We start from the raw sequence: 6595 nt of genomic DNA, 5'->3' as shown, positions 1-6595 counted from the left end.
TGTATATTAATTAATACAATCTGTAACTGATAAACATATGTTATAATAGTTATTTAATTTTAGCGTTTTAGAGAAAAATTGAAGGTATTATAATTGACAATATACTTTTTTTTTCTAAAGAAATCGCAAAATTCTTTATAAAATGGACAAATTGGATTTACCCCCTGCTTGATTTCATACAGAATTTTGAATTTTGATAGCATTCAACATTTTAAAGAGAAAAATGTTTAGCTCTGTCATAATTAAAATAAATAAAACTTTTCAATCATTAAAAAATAGGTGAACATAAACCTTTTTCCGATGATGTATTAAAATTATAAGTCATCATTTATGATTTATAGCATATGAATATCTATGTAACGATATAATATTAGAAAATTTAATTTTAAAAATAAATAATTAGTTTTCATTATATAACTACGCACTGATAATTGTGAATCATTAGAATAATTATATAATAAACACTTAATATTCGAGTGGTAAATAAATATGCAGTACATCATTTACACTTATTGTAACTCCTGTAATTGTAACTGCGGTGGTAACTCATTTTTAAAATTTTCTAACTTCAGCAATTACCGACGCGGAACATCTGAAAAATGCTGAAAACTGCTAAGTAACTCCGAGGAGTTGATTCACAAACCAAGAAGGCGCTTTTAGCATTCGAATTTTGACGTAGTCTCTTATTCCATCACATGAGCAATCTCCCAACTCATCTCTGATAATATCTTTGAACACTGGATCTTGGGAACGGTTCAGACATCGAATATGTATCTATGATACGAGTAGGCGCCCGCTGATGATGAACTGGAAATGATTTATGCCTTCGGCCCTGATCTGCTGGCCACCCCGCTTTCACGCGTTCACGAAGACCGGTCGCATCTGGCAATCCCGAGTTTTCGGTTACACGGAACAAAATCTGGGCACTCGACGCCTGAGTAGAATAACGTGTTTGTTCCGAATCTGCTCGAGAAAGGTGTTGGTTCGAAGTTCGCTTGAAGAAGGCGGTCGTTCCGAATCTGCTCGAGAAAGGTGTGGGTTCGAAGTTCGCTTGAAGAAGGTGTTGGTTCCGAACTTTTTGAAAAAATGCGTTCGTTCGCCCAAGTATTTCATTCTTGAAATTTTTTAGTGGTATCACTGACGCAGGGGATCAAAGTTTTCTTATATAAATGTTCTTTCTTTTATTTCAGCTTTTAATTCAAACTATTTTGCATAATTATATAAAACTAAGATAATACGACTCAACTTTCTACATTTATTTTGAAGTCACTATATTAAGAATTAATTATAGTATGTCATGCAGTGTGGTGATTATTAAATAAAATAATTTTTTTCAACAGATAATTCAATATTATATTATTTATAATAAACCTGCCTAAATCAGCGAAAAAAGGACTTTCAGGATAATTATAGTTCTCGTACATTATTAAATGCATTAACATAATTTATTGAAGAACAATAATATTAATTTACTGAAAGAAATTTAAGATACGTATATTGTGTACTATACCTAATACTATATAGTAAATTTGTATAGAATCTTTGAATATTTTTTTAAAAGAATATTTTTTAAATAAACATGATCATCGAAAAAAGTAATTATTTCAAACATAAGTAATAAATCAGTCCATAATTTTATTATAAAATGAGTTATACTCTAAAGGAGTAACCCCGATTGAACATATCTATTGTAAATCCTTCTTTTTTTCCGTATGAAGTATTTCGTACTGTCAATGCGTACACTTTAACTACATTTTTTCAAGTATCGTAAATACTGTATATTAAATCAAATACTGCGATTTAAACTTCTGAGGAATTACAGCCATACATTATAACTGCATTTTAAAAAATTTTTTTTTAAAGAAGGTTCTCAAAGCACCTACGGCTTTGACGATTACATTCTCATTACAAAACTCGCGCTTCGCGCTCGATAACTTTTTTCCAATTGAAAAGCTTCATCAAGATAATTTGTAAATCTTGCTAAAATCTACTAAAAACAACGCTTTGAACTTATGGATCTCTTAAAAACCCTAAATTTCATATTTATGAAAATGATCGAACTTTTGAAACTTTTGTCTAATTAAGAAATTTCATGATAATAATTTCGAAAAAATATATTTTATATCTAGCAGAAATTTGCATTGATATTTCTTAACCTACGTATTAAAACAATTTTTCTTCCTTTTTTTGAAAATGTTCAAAATGTTGAGAAGCATATATTTTTTTGAAGTTTAATCGAATTTAAAAATGTCATTAGGTGAAATTTCAAATATTTTTTAAGCGTACCAGAAAATTTTAATACAATTTCTAAACCTCATAAAAACATTTTATTCAAATTTTGAAAGAGCGCAAACTTTTTGAATTGTTTCTAATCGAAAAATTTAATTGCTAGAGTTTCTAAAAATAATTTATGTCTGGTGATGAATTTTAATTAAATTTTTGTAATCTTTTAGAGAAATATGTTTTTTTCATTTTTCTGAACATTTTCAAAATTTTCAAAAGTATACAACTTTTCTTATTTTGATCGATATTAAAAATTTTGTATGGACTAAAACATTCTGGTAACCATACATACAGACAGACATACAGACAGACAGACACCGATGAAATTTTATGATTTTCGGATTCTGTTCAAAATCAGATATCGAAAATTTGGACGATTACATTACACTCTCATGAATGAGAATGTAAAAATTAAATATTAGAAGTAGAATATAATATATTTTAGAACTGAATCGAATTAATGAAATATAACATTTTTTATTCTTTTAAATGAAACAATTTGTCACCAAAAAATTATCGAAATACAATGATTCCTGGCTATATCTCCAAAGGCTACTACTTAATTTGATTTCCAAATATTCAAGACTTCTTCGATCATTTTGTTTACAAACATTAGAAACATAAGGCAGAAGCTTGCGTACTTTGAGAACATCTTCGCAAATTCTTTAGGAAGCTTCAGTCGAAACTGAGCTTAGCTTTAAATCAGTACAGTGGATTGCGTCATTATTTTAATAAACTATGCTTTCGAAAAATATAAGCAATGGAAGGTAGGTAACATTAAAATAATAATTTTAAAAAAATAAATTTCATTTGTCATATATACCTAAACATGAATGAAATTATATATACATGTATCTTTGTTATATTGTCGATTTAGCCAGCGATAATTCATTAAATATTCCAGTGAGAATAACTGGAAGATCTTTAACTTCAGAAGATTACAATTTCATTCAGGATAATGAAAAAAGAGCAAAAAATGTGAGTTCTAAAAATAATTAATGTCTTTTAAGAATACTCAAATTTATATATAAAATCTGACATTATTAAAAATATTTAATATTTGTGGTGTAGCTTATACAGTAATGGAAACAGGAAATTCAGAAGAAATAACATCGTTCAGCTCGTATTTATCAAATTCAGAGAATAATTCTAATTCTATTGTGAAAACTGCAGAACAACCAAGTGAGTAGATTTTTTTTATAATATACCAAAGGAAAACAACAATCTGGTTTTACAAGCATCGTATTCAGTTTAAATGAGATAGAACAAAAAAGATTGAGCAAAAAGGTTTTAAAAGCTGTATTTGAAATTTACATATAATCATATAAAATTGCTTATATTTATAAAAAAAACCTCCTCGTAAAAAAAATTTTAAAAGGAATTCTAAGTAAAATTACGTAAATGACATACGCTTTTTTGAGATCCAATTTTATCATTAATACTGAAAAAATTGTTTTTCCCAGTTTCGTTTTTTGGAGAAAAAGTATAAGTTCCATCTTTATTAGGAATTGCAAATGTTTAGATAAAACTAAATTTAATGTCATTCCGAATCTTTGTAAAATGGTATAAAACAACTGAAAATCAGAACTTCACACAAAAGTTAAAAAAAATGTTGTATTGAAAAAATTTTCACAGTTCGCGATAAAGTTTCGAAGTTTCGACGATACAAATTTTTAGTACTTATTAAAACTGACATTTTAGGTCATTATAAAAAGTTGTGAAATGGTCTAAAACACAAAAGAACAAAATATTACACAAAGAAGAATTTTATTAAATTTGAATAATTTATTAAAAAATTATATGCTTTATATTTTTTTTAATTAAAAAAAGAAAGTTGAACATTGATATTTCAACTTTTTTAAACCTGTGGCTCATTAGGATGCTTTTTTCATTTACTTTTAATTTTGCAGGTATATCGGAATGGTTTAGAATACCGAGTGCTGTGCGATACATTTAGATATAGATGTAGTTTCGATACACTGCAGTTTTAGAAATTTTTTTAAAAATAATGTTCAAAAATGTAATAGACTTACTCATTCTAAGCAGGACCATTAATATCTATTCACAAAACACTCGCAGTCAATTAGCATTTATTTTTTTATACCTTTTTTGTCATATCTTTAAAGTAAAGCAATAGCAGGTGTTAGAATTAACCAAAACGTTAAATAATATTTAATATTTAGACTGAAAATGGTTTTAGTGGGTGTTCAAAGTGGTTTAAAAGTAAATGATGAAATTGATTTATTTTATGACTTCCATGGAGATGCAAATAACAACTTTACCATAAATACGAATGATCTTGATGTCAACGACGTGTCCGATGTGTATCAAATATCTGAACAGCTAACATTTCCTGAGAAAAGAAATAGAAATCCCGAATTACCATTGACGAGAAAGTGGAAACATTTTCGGTCCGCATGGGTGGATGTAAATGCAAAATGTGCAAGAAACGCATGTACTGCTGGTACTGGAAAAGATGATGTGCCGATATTCAGAAAAGAAATGGGAATAGGGTGCTCGAATTGTCGCTTTCGATGTCAGGAAAAAATATCGGTTGGTGAACGTTTAAGTTCACGTTTAAGTAACGCACGATTTTTTCTTGGAGACATTTAGGGGAAACTCAAAAGTTTGCCGTACGATGTTTGTAAGCACTTTAGGTAAGACATCAAATGCCCTTAATAAAACGTCACATATATGCACCTCAAAAAGAAGAATAAATTAATTTTGAAACTTCGACGGAAGAAAATGTAATAAAATACTTCTGCAGTTTTTTTTCGAAAACTTAACATTTTTATAATAGTTTTTAACTTTTAAAGCTCAACGCTTAGAATATAATGTTTCAATTTTTGGATTACGCATAGTATGCAAAAAGTATATAATTTGAAAGGAAAATGATTAGTTTACAATCAGTGCAGTTGTGCTATCAATAAATCGCTGTAAAATTACTAAACACTTCTTGAAAGTTTGAAATATCGTGAATTTGCCCTCATAAAAACTATAAATTTTAGTCATAAATTAAAAAAAAAAGAAAATCATTTCAGGTATATCTCCGAAAGTGATTGAGACTGTGTCTAAAAAAATCCGAAATTTGAAAAGTGAAAGCACTATAGAAGAAGATATGCGAGAAAAGCACCTTACTCGGCCACATATACTGCTTTCACATGTTACTGAAAGCGTTGTGGAACACATCAAATAATTCCCTACAGTTGATTCGCATTACTGTCGCAACACAACTAATAAAACTTTTCTGGAAGAGAGTCTTTCTTTAAACGAAATTTATCGGAGATATAAAAGCTGCATGAGTGGAAAAAATGCTATTGAAATTGCGTCTGAACATCATTACAGAGAAACTTTCAATCATCAATTTAATTTGGAGGTTCATAAGCCGAAGAAAGACCTATGTGATCAATGCTCAACATTTAAAAACTTAACAGAAGATCACAAAAATCTTCAACAAGCTAGTCATGATGCTCAATTAGCAAATAAGAATGTGCTAAGGACACTAATGGCAGAAGATAAAAAAGCTTCTGCACAAAACAATACACTTTGCGTGGCTTGTTTCTATGTTCAACAAACGTTAACAACTCCTCGATCAAACCAATCTATGATGTATTATAAAAGAAAGCTAAATATATACAACTTTACCATTTTTGATGTGGCAAATCATGAGGGAGTTTGTAATGTGTGGAATGAGACAGTTGATGGCAAAGGAGCGAATGAGATTAGCAGTTGCCTGTGGCGATATATTGAAATGAAGGCTAAATCTGGAATAAAAGAATTTCGATTTTATAGCGATAACTGTGGAGCTCAAAATCGCAACAAAATGTTGTATTCAATGTACATCAGGGCTGCGAAGAAGTTCAATGTAGTTATTACTTCTCCTCTCCCCAGGTAATATTTATTTATAATTACAGATATTTAGAAAAAGGTCACACCTATAATGAAAGTGATTCGATGCACGCCAGAATCGAGAACTCATGCAAAAACCTTTCTGTATTTTCACGATCTCAGTGGTGTCAGATAATGAGGACAGCCAAAGCTGAAGAGCCTTTTTAAATTGTTAATGAAATGACTCAAAATGACGTGTATAACTTTACTGAATTGGCAAACGACCAAAAATGAAATCCCATAAAAATTATGAGTTTACGCGAAATAAAAGTTAATCCTGACGATGCACAGGTATATTTCAAATATGAGTACTCCGAAGACTATCTTTCTGTTGTCATTGACACAAAAAAATCTATCCAGAAGAAGTACTCACTAAAAAAACTGTATCAACAGAAAATTCAATTGGATATGGAAAAGAAGAAGG

At 29.2% G+C, this 6595-nt stretch overlaps 1 protein-coding gene across 1 annotated transcript in view; it reads right to left on the bottom strand.

Moving 5' to 3' along the window:
• LOC117181750 (centrosomal and chromosomal factor-like) overlaps positions 1-4630 on the bottom strand; it is a 237303-nt gene extending 232673 nt beyond the window's left edge. The window contains exon 1 of the mRNA XM_033374715.1: positions 4566-4630. The gene's annotated coding sequence lies outside the window, so the exon portion shown is untranslated. The remainder of the gene's footprint in view (positions 1-4565) is intronic.
• Positions 4631-6595: the final 1965 nt, after the last annotated feature.

This window comes from Belonocnema kinseyi, chromosome 10 (genome assembly GCF_010883055.1).
Source record: "Belonocnema kinseyi isolate 2016_QV_RU_SX_M_011 chromosome 10, B_treatae_v1, whole genome shotgun sequence".
NCBI classification, from domain to species: Eukaryota; Metazoa; Arthropoda; class Insecta; order Hymenoptera; family Cynipidae; genus Belonocnema; species Belonocnema kinseyi.
This window is presented reverse-complemented; position numbering and strand designations above follow the sequence as displayed.